The following is a 21919-nucleotide window of genomic DNA, read 5'->3' on the forward strand; positions in this document are numbered from 1 at the left end:
GGAAAAAGGGTGAAGTGTTGGTTTTTTTCTTCAGTGTCCATATTTATTTTCTACGCAGATGTTTGTAGTTGTATAGAATAAATAAGCATATATCAGCCTTCTTTTTTTTTTTTTTTCCCTAAGTGGACTATATGATTCATATTTATGGAACCTGCACAGAGCTCAGTGGAGCTAACATGGCTAAGCCGCAGACTGTTGACCTATAATAAAGGGCTATGTACTGTTTTTAGGGATGTAGAAATCTTAAAATAACCTGATTGATCTAAAACACAAATATCAACATTGCTGCTCTCCTCGCTCCCTTTTCACATCATGGGCCTGGCCATGTCCCTGCAAGGTGTCTGTCCCTCCTCGGTGTGTGCGCTGCATCGGGCGATGGGGCAGCTGGAGCAGCCCTGTGGGGAGGGAGGGGGCAGGCTGGACCCCGCTGTCTGCACGCACACCTCCTGCTCCAGGCTGGATGCGGTGCTATCAGGCTACGCAGCAAATACATGAGATGTGGTGGGCTTGGTTAGGCGAGTTCCTGCTCCCTCCAGGAGCTGGCACAAGTTTGTAGTGCTTTAACAGAGTAATTAAGCTCAGCTCAAATAAATACAAGAGAGAGGTTCTTTTCTCTTTGTTCTGAGTTCTCTCTTTTTCCTGCCTAGTTCAAGCTTTTTATAACTCAAACAGGCAAGCCCAGATTAAAAGTTTAAGACTGTAGAGGGGAATAATTTCCTCCAGGACTGCAATACTGCATCTTAACCTGGAGAGGGTGGAAGGGAATACAACAATATCACCAAATGTCACCTCCCAAGAAGTGCCGTCTCTTCAGCATTTATAGAACAGAAATCCTCAAATGGTCTCTTCAGTACTGTACAAATACTATTTGCTGCGTGTCACTCCTTCATGTACCAGCAGCGTCACACAAATGGTTGGGCCTCAGGAGAACCAGCTTTTGGCAGAAATCCTTTTTCTCCCTACCAATGACTGAGCAGCTGAAGCTGATGGAAGTAGGTGCAGGGAAGTTGTGCATATGCACAACACTGGAGCTGTTATCTTCCTTACTCCTGAAATTGCTAATGTAACTTTTATGCTGAGCAGTAAGCGCTGAGGGCAGAAACTGGATCAAGTAACTGCCATGAAGGCTGAAAAGGATAGAGGCAAGCTCTGTCAGCTGCACATTTCACCCCCTATGCCACAAGCAAGTCAGCTGTGTTACCACAGGGGTCATATTTAATGGCCAGATTGCTGCATCCATTCTCTTCAGGATCCCTGAGGCTCCAATGCTAACAGCTAGTTCCAAGCGCTATCAGCAAGAACATGATATTTTCACTCTCTTTTGTTGAAAGTACATAATGTTCTTGATTGGTTAGACAGGATTTGAAGCTCTCATTCTATTTCTCTCTGGTAATTAATCATTTACTTTGGAAGCAGAAAAGGTTAAGGAGATGCTTCTGACATTTGGATTGCTCGTCCTATGAAGTCTTAGAAAAACTAACACCTGGACGTCTAATGCAGCCCTTCTCAGACCAGCTGAGTCCAGTAAATAAGTTATACCCTTAGTCATCTCAACTGTGAGAGTCCTTTTTTACATAACAGCCTCAACCACAACTTCTCTAAAGACATTTTAATAGGAGGAAACTACAAAACACAATCGAGACCACAGCTTGTGTCAGAACATTAGGAAATAAAGGTCATAACACTGGTGATCATTACAATACATGAATCACAGACCCAAGGTCTTTCCATGAATCATAACAGAAATGTGAGGAGGAGTACGGCATATTCAAAAAAAAAGAAACAAAAAGTAGAAGTATTTGCATGCTGGTTTATGTGATGGACAAGCTTTAGAAGGTCCCAGAAGTCTCAAGTCTGAACTGACAGCTAGAGGCAAAGGTGTCAGAGAGAGCTCCTCAGGGTGCTCCGTGTGTCATGTTTGGTTAGGTGTGCAGTATGACCAAGGGAGGGAAGGGGAGGACAGGCCTTTCTCTAGAACGTCATCTGTTTTCTCCCATTTGTCACAGATAGAGCCTGGAGAGATGCAGTCAGGACTGGAAAACAGTACAGTGTCAGCATAAGGCTAGGCACACTGGAGAGAAACACTTCAGAAAAATGGATGGTGTCAAACATAGCTCTTCATTCACTCTTCAGGAGATTCTACTCTACAGTACCTAAATTAACTCATTCCAAGCTCCTCAACCTGGCTTTGAAATGTGTCTGCCAAGAAAGCATGACAAAAAGAATGAAAGTCAAACATCTTCCACAGAAAGTTTCAGGTATTCTCATGTCTCAAAAAATCCCTCTGCTAAAGGCTAACTGATTTGTACTACTATATTCAACCTTTAGACGTCAGGATTAGCATTCACCTTAGTCAATACAACAGCAATTATGTCTCAGGAGGGTAGATTAATCGCCATCAGGTAGGGTACATTGTATACCCTTAGGCACAGCCTTGAACAAGGGGCCGAGTGCTAATCCCTCTGTCTTGAAGCTAATCCCCAGGGCATTCGTGACTCAGAGGTGTGTCTCTGAGTCACTGTTCTTTCATGACTTCCCCTTGGTCCTTTGGGGTAGAAACTTACTGCTGGTTTACACTAGAGGCAAATTACAACATCTTCCTGCTATGCTGACCTTGCCGTTTTGGCTAGGGACTCTAAAATTAGAGCCAGCATCCATTCTTCACTCTGCCTCCTGGGATAAGGAAGTCACTTGATGAATGAATCCTGTTCACTCCATCGCACCCAGATCTGAACCTACAGGGTAAATTTTCTTTGCAGCAATGGAATTATCTGTTGAGTGATGCAACACTCAGTCTTAGGCAGGACAGCAAAACATACTTTATAGCTTAGAATGAGACAACACGAAAAGCACTTTAGTGTTGCAAGATAGAATGAAGACCTATCATAAAAAAGTCCTGGGGAAAAAAACCATTGAACTCCTTGGTCTGCAGCTCACATTGGCTATGGAAAGAACGATCAATCATTGCATCAATTGAAACTGAGCTTGTTGCTGTCATTCTCATCTGAAACAGCTGAAATCCAGAGTAGCTGAAAATGACGTGGATCCTTACTACCCCGAGATCAAATCTCCATCACATACCAGCCTCTTGGTACCCAGGGCTGAGTCTTATTTAGCCAGGACTGAGAGCGAAAAGATAGCTTTCTGTGTCAGAGAATATCACCGCTCTAACAGATGCCACTGAATCGATTTCCTTCAAAGTAATGAAGTGAGATTTTTTATGTGGAGGTTTTCAAAGAGCTGAACCTGCAAGGTCCTGCTCACAGTTCAGGAAATAACAGAATATAAATCTGTCCAAATCATCCAAGCTCACACAAAATTCAATATTGGAACGCAGCGACACTGGCAACATCTTGTTCTTTTGGTGTAATGACTGTTGATGCTAGGATTTAGGGGGATTATGTTGATTTAGGAAAAAGAGGGGAATATTAATATACAAAATTGTTAAATGTCAAATCAAATCCCTTAATAAGTTGTGTGTCTGGTTGAGGATGGGAGTGCTTTCAAAACTAGCTACAAAGATTCAAGAAATCCATTTGGCAAGTTCAAACAAACAGTCCCAATCAATTACACGTGCACTATTCTTCAGGGGGCACATTTTCAGCATAGTATGTGAAGAATTAAGACTCTGCTCCCATTATTGCTAATGGGATTGGCACACCCAGTTCCTTATACCCACGGTTGTAAGTTTAAAGCCAATAGATCAAAATATGACTTTGAAATAATAAGAATGTTTTTATATTTTCTAGTCTTTCCTGTATAGTGTAACTAAGCTACTTTTGTTTTTGCTGAGAAAGCTCAGTACGTACGCTTTGGGTTCCCTGGCCCTACGCATGCTGAAAGCTGGAACTGGGATGGAAAAGTGCTGAACTATTCCTGAGAGCTCTGTGGGAGAGCTTCAGAGAGAAATCCAGACTAGAAAATAACAACTGTATTTTGTAGGAATTGTTAAATATTAGCATCTACTCTTAAGCATTTCCTGCAGAAGAATAATAAATGCCTCTGAATTTCATGTGCAAAAATCAGAGAAGAAAATAAGTAGTTTTGTATTGCTTTCATCAGCCTCACTGTGATGACTTGTAAGAAAATGGATCAAATTCTCACTGGTGTCTACTTCTTCCAGGTAATGTTTGACAGTTGCCATTCTTTGTACTAACAGCCTTTTATTTCTCCAGAATTTTTCCTGCAGGTGTACTATTGCTGCAGGGATACAAATGAAATGTCTGTTGGGATCAAGAGGTTGGAGCCAGCTTCACAGTCAAGTGCTCTACACGCAAAGGACTCCAGAAGTGCTCTGTGAACTTGGCAAAAGAGCCCTTCAAACACCACCAACAAAGTTTTGTTCCTGATATTCTGGCTAGCTCTCCTACGCTGAGTTCCCATGGATTTACTTTACAGCTTAATTTGACCTCCTAATTACACCCAGGTAGTCCAGTGAACAGGGAACGAAGAGGATGTCAGGGAACATAAGTGCTATTTCTGGCTTTATAGTTTACTTCCTCTGTGCTGCTGTATTCCTTAGTCCCCCCTCTTCCTTCCTTAGCTGAGATATTTAGCAAAGATTTTCAATTTTTTGTAGCCAGGCGAGTGACATTCCTCTTGATTTAACCAGCAAAAGACTAGTTCTTGACAAACAATGTTTTATGTAGATAGAAATTACTGAAACATCAATTACTGCCTTTAGGAAAGCATAAACTACTATTTTGAAGACATTTTCTGAAGCTTATAATGATAGAAGGGAAACAGGGGAGGGGGCAAGCTATCTTGGGTATGGATCCAGAGGAACATCCAGGAATTACTTAAATTCTATAAATCCTTATACTTTGGTTTTGACTCAGAATGTTTAAGAACAGGGTGTAAAGTTAGGGACTGGTTCCACAGCTGGTGTGAGTTGGCATAGATCCATTTACTTCAATCTGAAATGTGCTACTTAAAGGTCACAATACCTGGAGAGTGTAAATAATTAGGTCTGCGGGTCAACAAAACCTGCCAACTTGAATTAGCTGTTGGGCCACTTGAGTTTAAGCCAAACATTGACTATTCATCGGAGAATGCTCTTCACAGTTACTGAGACATCAATGCTATTGCTGGTAAATATTTTCTCTGCAAAGCCCTATGTGATGCTCACTCTTTACACTTTCCCAAGAAGCAAACGTTAAATTCTTTCATGAAGATTCTTCCTCATTTACCAGGTTTTAGATTGGATTTACACCAGTGAAAGCTGGGAGAAGGAGTGATGGAAAGTTCTTTTTGGAGTTCTCTAACGCGTGATTGTAAAAACCCCCTAGAGATATGACTGCAGACAGCAGGATTTTCACCAGGAAACAAAACCTATTATGTGATCAGTCAGGTTTTTACTTAATCAGAATTTTCCTTAAGACAGTCAGCCTGTCTTTTATTTGCCTAGTGAAACATTCTTCATAAGCAATTTCCATGATGACTGTCTTGCAAACCATGCTATGAATAAATTAAAGACAATGTGTAACAAAGTGGACTGTAGTTTAATTGTTGTGAGTTAGATATATGCCAAGACACATATGCAATTAATTTATATAAGGCCATAGAAACAAAGATCCTGTCTTGTAATCAGGGATTTTAAGGCTAAATTTTTAAAAGGGAAAAGAATATGTGGGTGCAATATATATATATATATACACACATATATATATAAAGTATGCACTTACAGTAACCACATTGCTATTTACTGTAGATGCTTACTTTGACTAACAGTAACTATTCACTGGAAATCCTGTTTGTGGTTAGGAAGACATTGCTGCATTTTCCACATGTAAATAGCCACTTCCCCATGAAGTGGCCTAAAATCTGTGCTTAAAATAATGCAGTAAGCACATCCCAGAGTGCACCACTGGTCCTCGTGAAGCCTTGCTATACAAGAGTCCCTATTCAGTACCTCAGCTCAATTTAAGGGTGCAGGTGTAGCCCATACTTCAAATCCCATTGTAGACTATCACCCTGCAGAGGCCGATCCCATAGGCAACCTGCTGCTGCTGCACCAGCATCGATTCCAGTGTCTGGGGAGACTTGCCAATGGTACCAATGGTATTGGGTCAACTTCTATCTTCTAAAAACATCTCAGCAACTGTCTTGTATCGGTCTAACCCTACAGTATTAACCAGCATTACTTTAAATCTCCACTGACTCTCGTTAGTCTTTTCATTAGACTCTTCTGGACTACCAGAACCCTCTCTGGGAGCAAAAATAAACCAACAAACTGCGTTATCAGATGAGATGTGTGAGGCTTGGGTAATTCTGGTCAAGCAGCACAAGCATTATTTATATACTGCAGTTTATTTCTCTTCACATAATGGTATTATAACTGTAACATTTCATTCTATCCAGAGTCCTTTTGCCTTCTGATTGTAATTTATATTTATTACAGCATTACAAACTTTTTGAAGAAATGATGTAGCAGACTCAGAATTATAATGTCTCTTCAGAAAAAAACCAAACCAACAAACCTCTTAGGACAGTTTGTAAATATTTATTGACCTCTGTTTGCCTTCTTGTCTTAAGAAACGCATCCAAACTTTATAACCACAGTAGTGAGAGATATATTTTTAAATATAAAACCTGAACATTACCACTCCAATGTCTTCATACAAACCCAAAGCCAAGCCTTTACGTGTAAACACTAAGTATTAGGAGGACTGGCACCACTGCTAATAGAAAGTATGTGGTGAAGAGAGGGCCTAGTTTACAAAAATGTCACAGGCTTATAAAGGAAATACGCTAAAGACTGTTACAGTGAGAAGTGTTTTCAAAGGAAATGTTTAAAGGGTTGAGGCTAAACTCCAGCTACAGAAAATTCGAGTTTAATTACTAGTGCTACTTGAGTTTATATCAGCTGAGGGATGTGTCCACTGTCTAAAAATAGGAAGAGAAAGACGAGAACAGCTGCCACAGGGAATTCTGCTTTCTAGAAATGCTCTGTTGTGACAGTCATCGCAAAGATAAGATTTCTTTCCAGATGAGTAAAAGAGATGGGGATTTCAGCATGTGTCAAAGAACAAGTGATACTCAGGAGCAGGAATCATCCCAAGTACAGCTCAGATCTGTACTGTTCAGACCTGGTACAACTTCATGGGTTTGGTATTGGCAAGATTGGCAAGGATGCCACAGTTTCAACTCAGAATTGTACTACAGCCGTGAAAGTCAAGGTGTATTTCAGGACTGGGAAGGAGTCACTGGGAAATACACCGGGCATTACAAGCTTTTGGAAATGGAGCTATTCCTAGAATTGCTTCAGGCCACATTGGTGTAAGTGTAGTGCATTTGCCACGCGTTCTTCTGAAAAGACACAAAAAATGACAGGATTATCAAGGACTAGCAGGCAGGTACTAATAATGAAATCTCATTTACTAATTGCATTTCTAAAGTATGCTCTTATAGATAGATTAGTGATGCACTGATTTCTAGTTTCTAATGACTTGATTTCAAGTCTCTGGCATGCTCACCTCCCCTGTCTTACTGCTCCTGCTGGTTTTGGACTTTCATAGGCAACAAATGACTTCAGCACATGCTTGGCTTCAAGGAGCCGACTCTCCTCTTACAGGCAACAAGATATTTTGCATCCTTGAAGTTATTCAGGTACTGAAGTTTCAGACCCTTTCCAAGTGACAGGAAAGTTAGGCTACCCTTGTTTTCATGGGAGCCAAGTGCAAAGCTCCCAGTCAGGTTCTCCTGTTGTTCTCAGTGCCAGTACCACACCATGTATGTCAGCAGCAGAAATAACAGAGCCATGCCAGCCACTGACACTCCAGAGGAAAATTCTTCCTCGGCGGCTTGCTTGGCGGCACGTGGTGAACAAGTCACGCCATGTGCCACGACTATCACGCGACTGGCCAGCCTGCTCTCCAGGGTAAAATAGGTCAAGACTGAGATGCCCTGGCAGAGCCACGCAGGGAAGTTTGCATAATGCCTACCCCGCTACATCTGACTCGAGCCAGCGTTATTAATCACTCACTTTCAAGAGCAGTAAGTTCACCCATAAAATTTAATTAGAAAGAAATCTGTAAATGCATTTTTAAAATAAAGCATAAAATACAAATGCCCACTAAAGGAGTGAAGTGAACGCCCACTTGGAGCTTTTCTGGGGAGCCAAGGAGGAGGGTTTCTTTGTTGTTGTTGTTCTGTATTAACTTCTATAATACTTTAAAAAATAAGCACCGAGAAGCATTGTTTTGAAGGGATAAATTATAAACCCTCTAAAAGAGATCTCTGTCAGCTTAGTACCCAAAATTGAACCTGTTATTAGGCGAACTAAACAGTGGGCACAACATAGCTTTGTATCACTAAAGACCTCCCATATATTTGCCAAGAAGTGAATACTTCGACTTGACTGAGCCTTTTTATTCTGTGTTAAATAATAACTACATTTCTAGAAGTGTTCAGCCCCTGATATTAAGTATTGCAGCCAGTCCTTCCAAAAGCAGAGGGTGCAGTGGCTAATCTATAGGCACTGCTGTGCCCAGGAGAGGAGAACGTTGCAAGTGTCTCTCGCATTGACACTGAATCTCTTCACGTCGCTGCTGGGCAGCAAGCAGCTAATCTGGGCTTGCTGTCGCAGGGCTGTAACGAGCTCTGCTGTAACAAGGGTGAAGCCACGCACGTAGTCAAGAGACGTTTTTGGCCAGCTTGACTCCCCCCAACTCACTGAACTTTGTATTGCTTGTTCGGACCAGTCAAGGCATTTGCAAAATAAACTTTTTCGTAGATGATTTATATGCAGAGAAGTTGAAAACAAACTGACCTTTCTCACCCATCAAATAGTCCAAGCTTGTTCTTGTATCCAGTTGCCTACTTAAAACATCTGAGATTGCTCTTTGTTACGCATGGATATGCTTTTGGATGTGTCTGGTTATAGAGGTTGTGGGAGGAAAAGCAGTGAGGGGGTTTTGCAAGTGGTTAGTCCGTCTAGCAGATGGAAGTGCTGAGAAAAATCACCACCTATTTTTCTGGAAAAACAATGTTACATAAGCGCTTCTGTAACTTTTTCTGTTTCATAAGTAACCTGGCAAGTTGAGCAATTCCCATTCTGGGTATCATTCTAAAGAAATATTTCTAATAATCCTCTCTGTGTACAAAGCGGTATTGCCTCATCCAGGCCTGGCATTTAATCTACTAGTTACTATTTTCAGAAAGGCTATTTCCAAATCCAAATAAAAACAACAATCTCGCACTTATATAGCGCCTTTCATCCTACAAGATTCCAAAGAGCTCTGCAGAATTCAAACGAAACAGACGTGTTGGACACAAGGGTGGCTTCATTCATCACTGAAACGCAGCCAGCCCGGGGCTGAGCACGGTCAGGAGCAACAGCTCCGAGCAGAGCTGCTCACAGCAGGGAGTGTGATTCTCCTCTCCTGTATCTTATTGCAGTTACACTGAATTCTGTGATGTCATTTGTGATTTACAGATGATGTTAAGCATGCTAGGCTGTAGCTTAATAGGGAATGGAAAGAAAACCCACTCACCTCCACCGCAATGCCCTGCTCCCTTTGCCACCAGCAAGGCAGAGATGCAATCGTGTTCACAGGCAAAGGGCACGGGAGGGGGAGAGCGGCAAAGCCTCAACAGGCTCTTAAGAAAAATGGACCATATATAGGTAACATCTCCCTAAAAGTCACATACAAAATAAACATTCAGCCCAGCCTGCATTCTTTTTGTCACAGAGCTTTGTCTGCCCAAACATCTGAAAGCCACTCTGGCCAGGACAGAACTGAGAAGGAACGGCTGAAGTCCAGAGCCAATATAAGAACTGCACGGCCACATCTTCAGCTGAATCAGAAATCTTCGGGATAGTCCTTGGAATCATTGCAGCAGAGGCAAACTCTGCTATCACTGGAGCAGCGTGGGAGTGTTTGGGAAGCAGCTGCCTTCAATTTCTGACTCACAGGTTATTTACCTCCAGCACCTGTGCTGCCAGCTGCCGGCATCAGAGGTCCCAGCTCTGGAGCAGCCGTGTGTAACCAGGAGGTTAGGATCCATTCTCTCCTGCCCTCAACACACACTCTTTTACCAAGCTGATATGGAAATATTTTGTGATTTTTTTTTTCCAAGCTGTTTTCCTGCTGCCTCCAAGTGTCACAGCATAACTCAGTCAGGCTGTACCAGGACCCAGAGCTGGCCATATTATAATCTCATTTAAAGATACGAAGCCATAATTAGTGAGCTCTGAATAACCATTCTGTATTATGATGTCTAATACTTGTCTTGGCTAATGCAAATACAGGGGAAAGGGTATAATCTTATTTATATGTATCAATGAACTGAATATATGTCTTTACAAAAACCCTGCAGTACTTTTGCCTGTGCAATTTAATCTATGGCACCAAACCTGCACATTAACTGCTTATGCTAAGTTGTGCCATGATTTTAAAAAGAAAGGAAGGAAAAAAAGCACCAACCTTGTTAACCCTCTTACCAGGCTAATACTTCATTGAAAATCCCCTTGGTTGTAATGGATTTTTCTTTTTATACATACTTTATACAGCACCGCATTAAAGTGGCTTTTTATAAACACAACACATGAGGTTAATAGCTGTAGCCTTGGTTAGGGGCTTTTTTGTACCCTAAATCTCCACCAATACTGTTATATAAATGCTACTATTCTAAAAATAACAACCAAACAATCAGGGAAATGTTACATTATCACTCGCCGTATTAGGCTGTTAAGGATGGCAAAGCAGGGCATGCTGTTTGAGGGTGAAATAAAACTCCTCGCAAAAAGAACCCCTCTGCAGCTCGTCAGAACTACCTCACCACAGCTTAGGGTGGGATTCAGGAAACCTCTGAAGGGCATCTCTACACATACGCTTGTTGCATCAACAGGTCTTAAAGGTTATGTATGCATTTACACAATTTCACTGTCTAATTGGGATTTTAATACATGCATATGTGTTTCCTTGAACTGGATATCTGTGCTCAGGCATCATAAATCAGTCCACCTTGATCAGCTACTGCACTCCGTTACTCAAAATGACTGCATTTGCCCCAGACCCTGGCCTTCAGGAACTGCAAAGGAGCAGCCAGCAGTGCCTTTTCTCTCTTCTTAGATGATCTTTCATTGCTTTAGAGGATTCCTTGTGGAATGGGGTGGGCTGGACAAGGACGTTCAGCTGTCCTCTGAACCGGTCCTGCTTGGCAATACAAGGACTGGAAAAGCGACTGTGCAGCAGCAGAGATGCGTGTGCCTCATGGGCACATACTGCCCTGGGCGATGCTAATGGCAGGAGAAACCACAGTTCCCACCTCCAAGCTGGCAGACACTGTTCTGTCACTAGGGTGTGAGCACACCTTGTTGTCCAAGGTCATTGTCACTGTGACAATGTTTGTTAGCATTCCACACTGTATCCTACAGGCAAAAGCCAAGGGTTTCTAAGCTGTCAGTTGAGCTTTCAGAGGTGTGCACCCATACCAGTAGTTCACTGCCTCTGGCTGAAAATTTATTGCTCACTCTGCTGGTTTTGTTCGGGTCACACATTAGATTTTACTGACTTGAAGCAAAATTTTGTGTGGCTGCATAGGAACATGCATTGTAACATATGCCCCGGATGTTAGGGTATAAATTGTGTCCTGGTTGCTTTTGAATAAACTGAGGATATGATTTCAATCCTTACATATGATGTAATGTTTAGCACGTCTGGACTGGCACCTTCCTTGGAGCACTTGTAAATACAGACTACTGTAGTGCACCAGTTTGTCTGAGTTCTGGAGACTATGAAGCGTTCTGGTTTGTGTTGTTGGTATCTGTCACAAGCTACTTCATTGTAGTGAAGTGGAATGAGATGCAGCTCAATGGGAAGAGCTTCTATTCTGGCTTCTATTCCGTGCGTTGTGACAGACGGACTCTGACAAACAACAGCCTTTGATATCTTAGGGAATTCTCTGCAAACATCTAGAAATGTCTGCTGTGTAATGGCAGCATGAGAAGTAATTTGAAAAGTACTTCATAATCCCCAGGCAACTTCAGTGGCCAAAAGCAGAAACCACAAAACCAAAGTTTTTTGGAGCTGTATCATTTCCCTGCTACTCGATTCTGCACCTCTGCCACTCAACAGGCAAAAAGCATTGAGAACACTGCATTTCACAGACACCATTTAATCGGATCAGTTAGACATTATTTAATTGTATCATTTAATTTTATCCTAATATAATTAGGATTTGTATTCAAGCAGTCCAACTGAAGACTGAAAGTCCCATTTGACTGAGCACTCTGTAAAAACACAGCACTAGGCCTGACCAATTCATACGGTCAGACGAAACGTGAGTTGCCCACGGAAGCTGGTGGCAGAGGTGAAAATCTAACAACTGAGCTCTTCCCAAAGCCTGGTCTGCTCTTAGTGCCAGAGAAACTGGAGTCTGGTGGCACAGGCCCATCTGCTGGGAGATCCGAGTGTGGTCTCCTAACTGTGCTGGGAAGTGAAAGACCACAGCTGGTCCTCTTCTCACTTCATGGGAAATAAGAAATATTTTTATAGTGTCCGTGGAACTTTCCACAGGCTGTGATATTCTATCTAGACAGCATTTATTCTAGGAGAAAATACTTCAGGCATTTTCTTAATAATTTTAGCATTGCTCACTCATTTTTCTTTTTTTCCCCTTCAGTTCCTCTCTGTCATGAGAATAAAAAGAATTCCATTTGAAACGGAACATTTTCTTTAATCCTATAAAGAACAAGTATAATTGATTCAACTATAAAATTTATAGGCATGGAATCAATGCTTATTTTAGTCAAAACATGCCAGGTCACTTCTTTGTGGCTGGTTTAAAGCTGTTCCGTTAAGTATAATGTTAAATGAAAATGCTTTAGTCTAAACATGAAAAGGTTAGATTGTATTACATCTGCACGACTCTGCGTGACTGTTCGTATCTAATTTCAGGGTTTCACACAGAAGACCCTCCATTGTTTCCTTTGTACCTTCTCTCTGGGGTAAAACTAACTCCTGACAGTCACAGTAAGGAGCTGCTATAATGTAGACGTTAATTGAATCTGTAGCCGTAAGAGTCCTTAAATAGTTCAGACTTTGCCTTTAGGTTTTGATGGTCAGGAAAACACTGAGAAATTGAGTATGAATGGAGCTTAATCATGACAATGATAGCAAATCTTTTCAGTCTCTCTTCATGTTTCTGTTCTCAGACGCCTACCTTCAGGGCTAACTGAAAAGTTGTGTTATGCTGACACAGTCCCTCCTATAACTGCAGCTCCACTCTTCTGACTATTAAGCAATTCTACGCACTTAAAGATGGCAATTAAGCTACTAAACTTCTTAGCAGATGTTTTTTTCTAAGCAGCAAAGTGTTTATAACTTTCCTGTTGGTGTAGAACAGTGCAGTCGGTAGTCACAGTGATGTTGGCCTGATGGTTGGACTTGATGATCTTAGAGGTCTTTTCCAACATTAATGATTCTATGAAATATAAGGGTAGGTATATTTATTAGAGCTGGATCCAGTCAAACAGACTGGAGAACCTCCGACTGAGCAGATTCCCACTTTCTTACTGCTTTATTATTTCACCTTTGTGGTGTGGTTGGTGTAGGCGTGATACTTCTGAAAGAGAACTGGGTGGCGAGGCTGTGGCCACGTGGGGTGGCTGCGCCCTGGTGCAGCAATATCTTCAGATTTCAGTTCCTGAGCCAAAGTTTGCCTTTGGTTGAACAGGTGTAATTCCTATTGAACCAAGTGGGAATTCCACAGTTTTAACTAAAACCAGCTCTTGGCCCATTATCCGCTTACATGCCCTGTGCCCAGGGGCCAAGATACACAGAACTGACAGGTGACTGGGGGTTCCCCAAGAGCCTGAAGCTTTACAACCCAAGGCTTACATAAAGCAGTGTTTCAGATGGCAAGGAGCACAGTTGCATTTGTCTGAATTTCGTCACTCAAAATAAAGGCCCTTAAAATCCCCAGTCACTTTCCAAAAAAACCAACCCCCCCAAATTATAAATCCTAGCAGCGTCAAGGTCTAAACAAATACCTACATCAGCTGCCAGGATCCTGGATGTCAGTTTTCAAGGCATTTATTGCCCCAGACTAGACTGTAAATAACTTTTATTTTTATTCAGGACTTTAAAACCACATCACTAGTGGGTTGGACTTGTGGTTCTTCATTTGCATATTCTGTGTTTTGACATAAATTGAGTTACATGTGGAGGGAGAAGAAACAAGGGTCAAATTTCATTAACAAAATAAAGCAGCTCATGTGAAATCAACATCCAGTGATGGAAAAATATGTAACCGAACTGAGTCTTTCACTGGTTATTTAACTAAAACAAGGTCTCCTTAATGACAAACACTCCCATCTCCAACTGCATCACAGACAGTAATGGAAAAACTTGGCATCTCTCATTGTATGGGAATATGAGGCAGAACTGGTGAGGACTTTTTCCTGCCACCCCCTTGCCAACTGTACATTCCATCTGACTGAGGATTACTGATAATTTTTGGCAACTTCATGGCTACAGAGGACTCTTCTGTACAACTATTTATTTATCCAGGACTTCAGGAATTTATTTTTAACAGAAATTTTAAAATGCTGTAAACACAAAATATGCTAATTTTATTAACAAAAGGATTCCTACACTGACCCTACTTTTTTTTCCAAGCATACTTTGAGGCCAAGCTCCTCAGTTGGTGTAAGTCAGTAGAGCTGCTCTCACTCCAGTGGATGCCTGCCAAATTTACAACAGTTGAGGATCTTTCCCAGTGAAGTAAAATGCTTATAAAATCTGAACAAAAGGGAGTATTTAGACGTATGGATATTCTTTCCTTAGCAGTAGTACCAGGGAACCCTTCACAGCCACGTCTCTGCAGCTCCAAGAGGAGCCTAATTTGCCAAGCAGCACGCAAAGACACAGACCCCGTCAGAGCGTCCTAACAAACTAATGAGAGAAAACAGGTCAAGGATATTATTCCCATTTTACAGAGGAAAAACGGAGACAGAAAAGCAGTCGATAAGTGAGACTGTGAGAGCGGCTCTAAGGCTCTGGCTGTCTTCTGAGCACACGGCTGCCTTGTAGACAGCCTGGAGATGGTGCCTCCTGAGGCAGGATAATCCACTGGGTATTTTGGACGCCTTGTGTGGTTTGAGAGGACTTCAGCCATCTGGAGGCTGCCCTTGAAGGCAACTTCTTGCACGCCGAGTGAGCCTGGTCAGGGCAGCCTCGGCAGGGCTGTGTTGTCTGACCACTCGCCATCAGCTGTGGGAACGTGGGGGAGCAGCAGAATGGGGAACCACGTGGGGATGGGAAGGGAAAGGGAAGGGAGAGAGGAAAGGAGAAATGCCCTGCTGAGCTGAACATGAGAAGGCAGCGGGGTTTCTCCGAGGAGGGGACAGTGATTAGAGGGAGCCGAACTTGCTTGAAGTGGCTTTAAATTGCCACTTTGTTAACTGGCTTTTATTTTCTACCGAACCAGACAGAACTGACTCCAGCAGAGCCCTGGGCCATCTCTATCAGGGCATGTAGACATACCCAGTTAGATTATGAAGCTTGTAAAAATCCTCTGACAAAGCTGAGAACAAAGCTCTGATCTCCTGTGTCCCCATCCAGAGCACAGCCTGCTATTCCCTAAATGTCCTGGAAAATCTCAGGACTAGATTAGAAACTATTACTTCCACCACAAAAAATTCAATGACAACTTTTTGGTTTTCAGCGACAGAAAGCTGAAATGTTTGAGTTTTGAACAAACTTCTTCCCTTCTGCTTTTGGGTACTGAAACCCAAAGAATTTTTACAAGCAAACTTGATTTTTTTTCCCTGGTTCAAACAGAAAGTTTGCCATCCAGAGTCTCACAATATTTTCAGAATCTGAACTTGAACATTTTCAGATGCATTACAAAAAGTTTTGACAAGACCGATTTTCCATTAAAAATCACGGCAAAAGAGGCCATTTTCTGTTTTCTTCCTCTTCTTCATCAGAATTGTGAGCGGTGGGAAGGAAGCAAGGGTCTGTGTCTCAGCAGCACAGCTCTAGGATGAGCTCTGGGAAGGAGACAGTCAGCTAGACTCAGCACTTTTCACAACCGCTGCCCACTCCCCTCCTCGCACTGAGCAGGGAGCAGAAATTGCTTTTGCTCTACGTCTGCACTGAACTGCCCAGCACACAAGGGGTTCATGAGCCATGGCTTTCTCATCCTCAGCATCTCCCACCACCACAGGGACTGTGCACACGTGTCCAGACAGAGAGTCTGCTCCAGGCGGGATCGCTGGCCCTTGCTCCCTTCATCTCTGAAGGGTTGGGTTGTGTGTTTACATGGGCAATTTGCATTCATTTAACTTCCACAGACTCCTAAACTGCTTTCCCTATGTTGTTATAAAGCCTTTGTGCAAATTTTGACCATGAGCAAATAAGTCAGGCAGTAAATAGGCGGTTAACTGTGCTCTGCCTCTCTGAATGCTCCCCAGGAATTAGGGACACTGGACTCCTAACGTAGGGACCTAACTTGTGTACCTGACAGAACTAAACCTGGGCGATAGGAATGGTTGGACTTGATGATCCGGTGGGTCTCTTCCAACCTGGTGATTCTATGATTCCATGATTCTATGATTCTATGATATCTGCCATCAATTTAATTTGGATTAAATCTGCTGTGTTCGGTTTTTTAAATTAGTCCACGTTACGTTTGCTTTGAATTAGAAGTATACGCACGGACTATGGCCAAAGCTCCACACAAGAACTCTGCAAGCACACGCCTTCGTGCTGAGTAGCACAGGGGACGGCTCACGAGTGGCTGCGTAGCGCCGGAGCCGGAAAAGCGTTATTTGAAAAAAAAAAAAGAAAATTTCTGCTTCAAAAGACTTAATTATTTTAAAATGTAAAATAAAATATCCATAAAGTAACCCAAAGAAGTTAAACATTCCCTTCAGGGAAATTATCTTTTTAAAATTATCCCTTTTTCTAATAAACGAGCAATTTATGTAATCCATATAAAACCACTAACACTCATTCTTCTATTTTTAAATAGCATTGGAGAGCTTTCCCAAGGCTTATTTTATTTTTATGAGAAGGATTAAAAATCATCATGGGCCAGATTCTTCCACACTTCTCTCTGCTGACAAGTAACACCCTCCTGCCATAACACCAGTGACGAGCGGCTAGGGATGTGTCGCCGTGCGGAATCTGCTCCACTCCGCTGCCTGCAGTCGGGTAATACCAGGCTGACAGATTCACTGCTCTGAATGCAACACCATCTGATTTGGAACTCGGTGCACAAGTCATAAATCAAGCAATCTTTATGTTTCTAGAGAAACATTTCAAGAAAAAACAAGGATAAAGGATCTCTATATGGAGCTGTTTGTTCTATCCAGTCCCTTGTCCAGCTTAATATTTCTGCTGCTTCACAACCAGCCTGCAATTGTGCTTTGTCTGGACTGCATAGGAGGGAGCTTTACCCTTTCAAATTAAGTTAAGGCTGCACCCCTGTTTCTTACAAGAGCAGGATTATGGGAACAAACTACAGCTGAGTCACTGTGGTTCCGGGGACTCGCTCTTTCAGGGATGCTGTTGTGCTCCAACCACACCTACAACATGCAGAAAGCAGAATATAACCACACATCCATGACTTAACGGTGGTTTGGGTTTGGATCCAGTTTAGCGCAGCAACACCGAGTGAAGGGCACTAGAAATGACACGATATCCTAGACGGCACTGCACACTCCAGCTGAGCAGGACACACTACCCTCATTAAGCTCAAACAAGCAGTGGATGAAGTCTACTCAGATCAGAAAATCCCTCCTGCTCTCTCAAACTTCTCCCCTGCCCCTTATTCCTCTCTCACATAATTCAGATATTTCAGCCCTTCCAGACAAAAACTGGAGCTTTAAATTAAAATGTCATCTGTTAGTAAAGAAACTGAGCTATGTTTTTCATTCCTGAGAAAGGACTCACTTATGCTTATAACTATAAGTTGCTAGTGATTAAGCAACTGGTATATTTTCACACTCATTAAAAGAAACACGGTGTGTTCGCCTTTCTAAGAAAAGGCATCTTGTTTGTAATACTGTAATACATTGGGAACACCTTCTAATTGGCTTCTAGTGCCCCTTGCCAAAATTCAGACACAAGTTTGTTTATTTACACAAGGAAAAAAATAAAACATTGTATAATTAGTCGAGTAATGGACTCCTAAATTCAGCAACTCAGAGGTATGCAAAACTGACACACTTTTAAGATTCCATTTTGGTTTATGAAATATCTCAATAGGTAGCCCAGACTGCATCACGGCTATTGTAGCAATGTGCTGCTCAATGTGGTGTTTGTGTTGGGATGGAAAACTTTGACATGTTTGATTTTTATGCAAGTCAATTAACTTGTTTTTTAAAACTGTAAGGGCATGCTTTGCAAATAAGATTACTTACTATAAATTATGAGAACATAGGGCTCCATTCAGACAAAAATGTTACACACCCCTTACACATGCATAAGTCTGCAGAATATAGTTCTGCACCCTGACAACCTATTCAGCTAGGGGTAGGAGCTTATTTTGGTCTATTCCATGGGGCTTTCCTAAAAAGATATGAACAAAAGGGGATAGAGACTTAATTAGAATGTCTCTCTGCACCCCACCTTCCCTTGCACCACCCAGGCAATTCCAACAGGCCCAAACCTCTCCTTATGTGGCGAAGGAAGAATTTCTTTTTTCAGTGGAGCCAGCCCACAGCAGAATTAGCGATGGTATGTCCCCCTAACCACAGCACAGACAGACATTTGGCCATTCCCACCTGCGAGTTCTGCTCTCAACACTCACGCTCAAGCCCCGTCTATTGACTGCAGTCATATCCCTCTCTCAACATAACATTCATTGTGCTTGGCCCCAGCTCACATGGGACTCTTACACCAAGATGTTAGAGCAAAGCTGTCCCTGGAAGAAATGACGTTGAGGCCCAGAAATGGCACACTACAAGTACAAATGAAGATGACAGGGGTATTGCAGTCAGCACAAAACATTTTTGTCTAATGCAACAGGCATTTGGTCAAGACTTCTTGCTTTCAAAACGCAGATTCTGTGATGGGTGCACGAGAAACTCAGGATTGCCGATTTGGCATTCAAAATGCAACATAAAGAATGCAGAGATGTACTTGGGGCTTGGAGGCAATCACAGTGCCAACACATACACAAAGCAAATCCAGGGACAAGTATGAGTCAGAGAAATAAAAACTGCAGAATTTTGTCCAGGTCTTTTCCAGTTTTACACATGCGGGAAGTCTTTACCTAAGCAAATCATCCCATTGATCACACATCTGAGCAAGAATTACCTGCGTGAAGAAAGGTTACTGTATCTGGTCCCTGCTTCATTCCCATTGTGATATAAAGCCAATGTCACTAAGTCCAAGGCTTGTTCCTATTAGTTCTGAATATTAGGTTAAGACACAGGAGACCACACAGCAGAGTGTTTTGTCCTCCTTGCCAACTTCAGTCTAGGTAATGAAGTCACTCTTATTTGAGTTTGAGGTTCAATTGTTGGTTCTAATTTAAAATCTGCAGCACAGATAGTCCGTATTGCAGATTACTCATTTCCCTGAAATGCCTTTTACCTAGACAAAAACATTGCAAACAGGAAGAGAAGATTGAGAACATTAAGGGACAAATGACTTTCCTTGTCCCCTGGCTACATTCTGCAGGATCCCTTCCATGGTCTCCTTGCTATCAGAGCTTTCAGTCTGAGAAGTAAACTCTCACCCTTAGAAATAGTTAACACACAGCATGGGAGCACACGTATGCATATACACAGTCAGAAAGTAACTTTCAATCCAAAGACCTTCCGACGTTCGATTCCCATAATTGTGTTTAGAAGAACAGAAGATGCTGATCTGATTAGAAATCAGCCACGTAATTCACTAGGACTGACCTGCCGCGTAAGGAAAGATGCCTCCCATTCATCAGGAGAACCAGCGTGGCTACGTGCCTCTGAGCAGCCTCTCAATGTCGGGTCAACTGTTGTTACTGGCAAGACACTGTGTGGAAAGCCTGCAACAGAATCGGGGACTCATCACTACCAGTATGTGTTGCTATGGACACCATTGAAGAAAAGCAAAATCATTTGAGAAGGAAATAAAAGACTCTTTTCCACCAATAGTGACAGACACTCTAATAGGTTAGTGATCCTGGTGGAATGCTAATCAACAGCACATAGAAAGACTTGGAAGTCACGCAACTTTTCATATTCCTAGAGAAGACGTACAGGAGTAAATCCTCATAATACACGGCCGCGCACGTAGGATTTATACTAATACTCAGCAGTGAAAACACAGACATCTCATGTTAATGCTACGGGTAAGTCAGATAATACTTTAGTCTTACAAGTACTTCTTCTCAAGCATCTCAGCTACAAACCATCTTCACTTGAAGAGTCCATTGATGCCGTCCCACTGAACCAAATACTCAAACGGAGCTGGATTCCTTGCTTGCATCGGGCTGAACAGCTCGCCCGACACGAGCAAAGCTGATTTACTGCAGCTAGGGATCTGGCATCTGATTTGGGCTGTGAGACAATCTCATTTTTCCATTCCTCACAGCTCTGGTGAATAATTTAAATGCATGCTTGGAGCTCACCAAAAATAATACATTTTCAAAATTTTTGGTGAGCTGAAGAGTAAGAAATACTGGCTCAGAATCACACAAAATGCTCTGTCAGTCTTCAAAAGTTTAGTTTTGATTGAGATCGGATTTTAGCTCAGATGGGTTAAAAAAGAATGGATATTTCAAGATAAAGAAAACCCTTTTAAAATTAAAAAATCAATAGGTTTTACTCTGAAAACAGCAGAATAAAGTATTTTATTTAAAAAATTGTTTAATGTTCTCAAAGCTGGACAGTGGCCACATTTTTCAGCTGATGTGAAGCTGTAAAACGTTACGCTGTCACTGAGTCACCGTTTTTGCCCCAGAACTGCTCAAATACTTTTCTCAGCTGTACAAGTAGATAAATCTATTGACCTCAGTGGGGCAATTTGCACGAGTAGGGCCAGGAGCATTTACTGTTTTAACAGAACCTAAACTATTCTAAGCAATTTAAGGCAGAAATGTAGACACAGGGACATTTTCCTCAAAGGGACCTTCAATCTTGCTTCATTTGCAGTACAATGAAATTGGTCCAAAATAGTAAAGAGAGAAAGAAGGGTTACAGAATAATCTATAGAATTGCTCAAGAAAGCTAGAAGGCAAAGAAAACTTTTGAAATAAACAGATTAGACTTACATATTGCAAGTGCCACAGCAGAAATGATGCTCCAGAGTTCCTGGAGCAGGAGAAGATGTGGGGATGCCTTGCAATAGGGCTATTTAGTACTTGCTGCAGGGCTACTTATGAATTCAGGGGATTCTGATCTATGATTCAGTGCTGGAGTGATTTTAAAAAAAGTTATTGTTTTCAAAGGAAATTAGGTTTATCAGACTGTGCTCTGTATGAGTCTCTATGCTCGCTCATTAGGACTATTAAATTCCCGATGGTAACAAAACCCAAAAGCTGTGTTGGGAAGGGGGATCTCATAGCTCTCACTACCAAGGTGAGCTGAAGCATAAGTTCAGCTGTTATTAAAACTCAAGGAACCCTCACAAGGCCTCGCCCAGTGGGACAGACAGACAGACCGGGATTCAGGTCATGTCTCCGAGAGAGCCGCTTGGCTCTTTCAAAGTTGATGTCACCTGGCTTGCAGCGCGCAGGCAAGACAACGCTCCCCACAAATGGGAGGGTCAGGTTAGTCCTGCCCAGGTTTGGCTCCTGATACACTTGGCAAATGAGCTCCAGAAATTCACTTTCAAGACATAAATCCCCAGGAAACCAGGTTTCACATGTTCCATGGATTAATATATTACAAATATTGCAATTTCCCCTCAGTGTTCGGATTATTGTTTCCATGGAGCAGCACAGTGGGTCACTAGAGGTTGCAGCAGTAGCTGTCCTG

The 21919-nt window shown here is 42.2% G+C and overlaps 2 protein-coding genes across 2 annotated transcripts in view; one reads left to right on the forward strand and one right to left on the reverse strand.

The window, feature by feature from the left end:
- Window positions 1-20227, reverse strand: part of SCPEP1 (serine carboxypeptidase 1) — a 108372-nt gene extending 88145 nt beyond the window's left edge. Inside the window, exon 1 of the mRNA XM_069872687.1 lies at window positions 20222-20227. The gene's annotated coding sequence lies outside the window, so the exon portion shown is untranslated. The remainder of the gene's footprint in view (window positions 1-20221) is intronic.
- Window positions 1-21919, forward strand: part of MMD (monocyte to macrophage differentiation associated) — a 372596-nt gene that overhangs the window by 76477 nt on the left and 274200 nt on the right. The gene's annotated exons all lie outside the window — the stretch shown is intronic.

The sequence above is a fragment of the Phaenicophaeus curvirostris genome, chromosome 19, assembly GCF_032191515.1.
Source record: "Phaenicophaeus curvirostris isolate KB17595 chromosome 19, BPBGC_Pcur_1.0, whole genome shotgun sequence".
NCBI classification, from domain to species: Eukaryota; Metazoa; Chordata; class Aves; order Cuculiformes; family Cuculidae; genus Phaenicophaeus; species Phaenicophaeus curvirostris.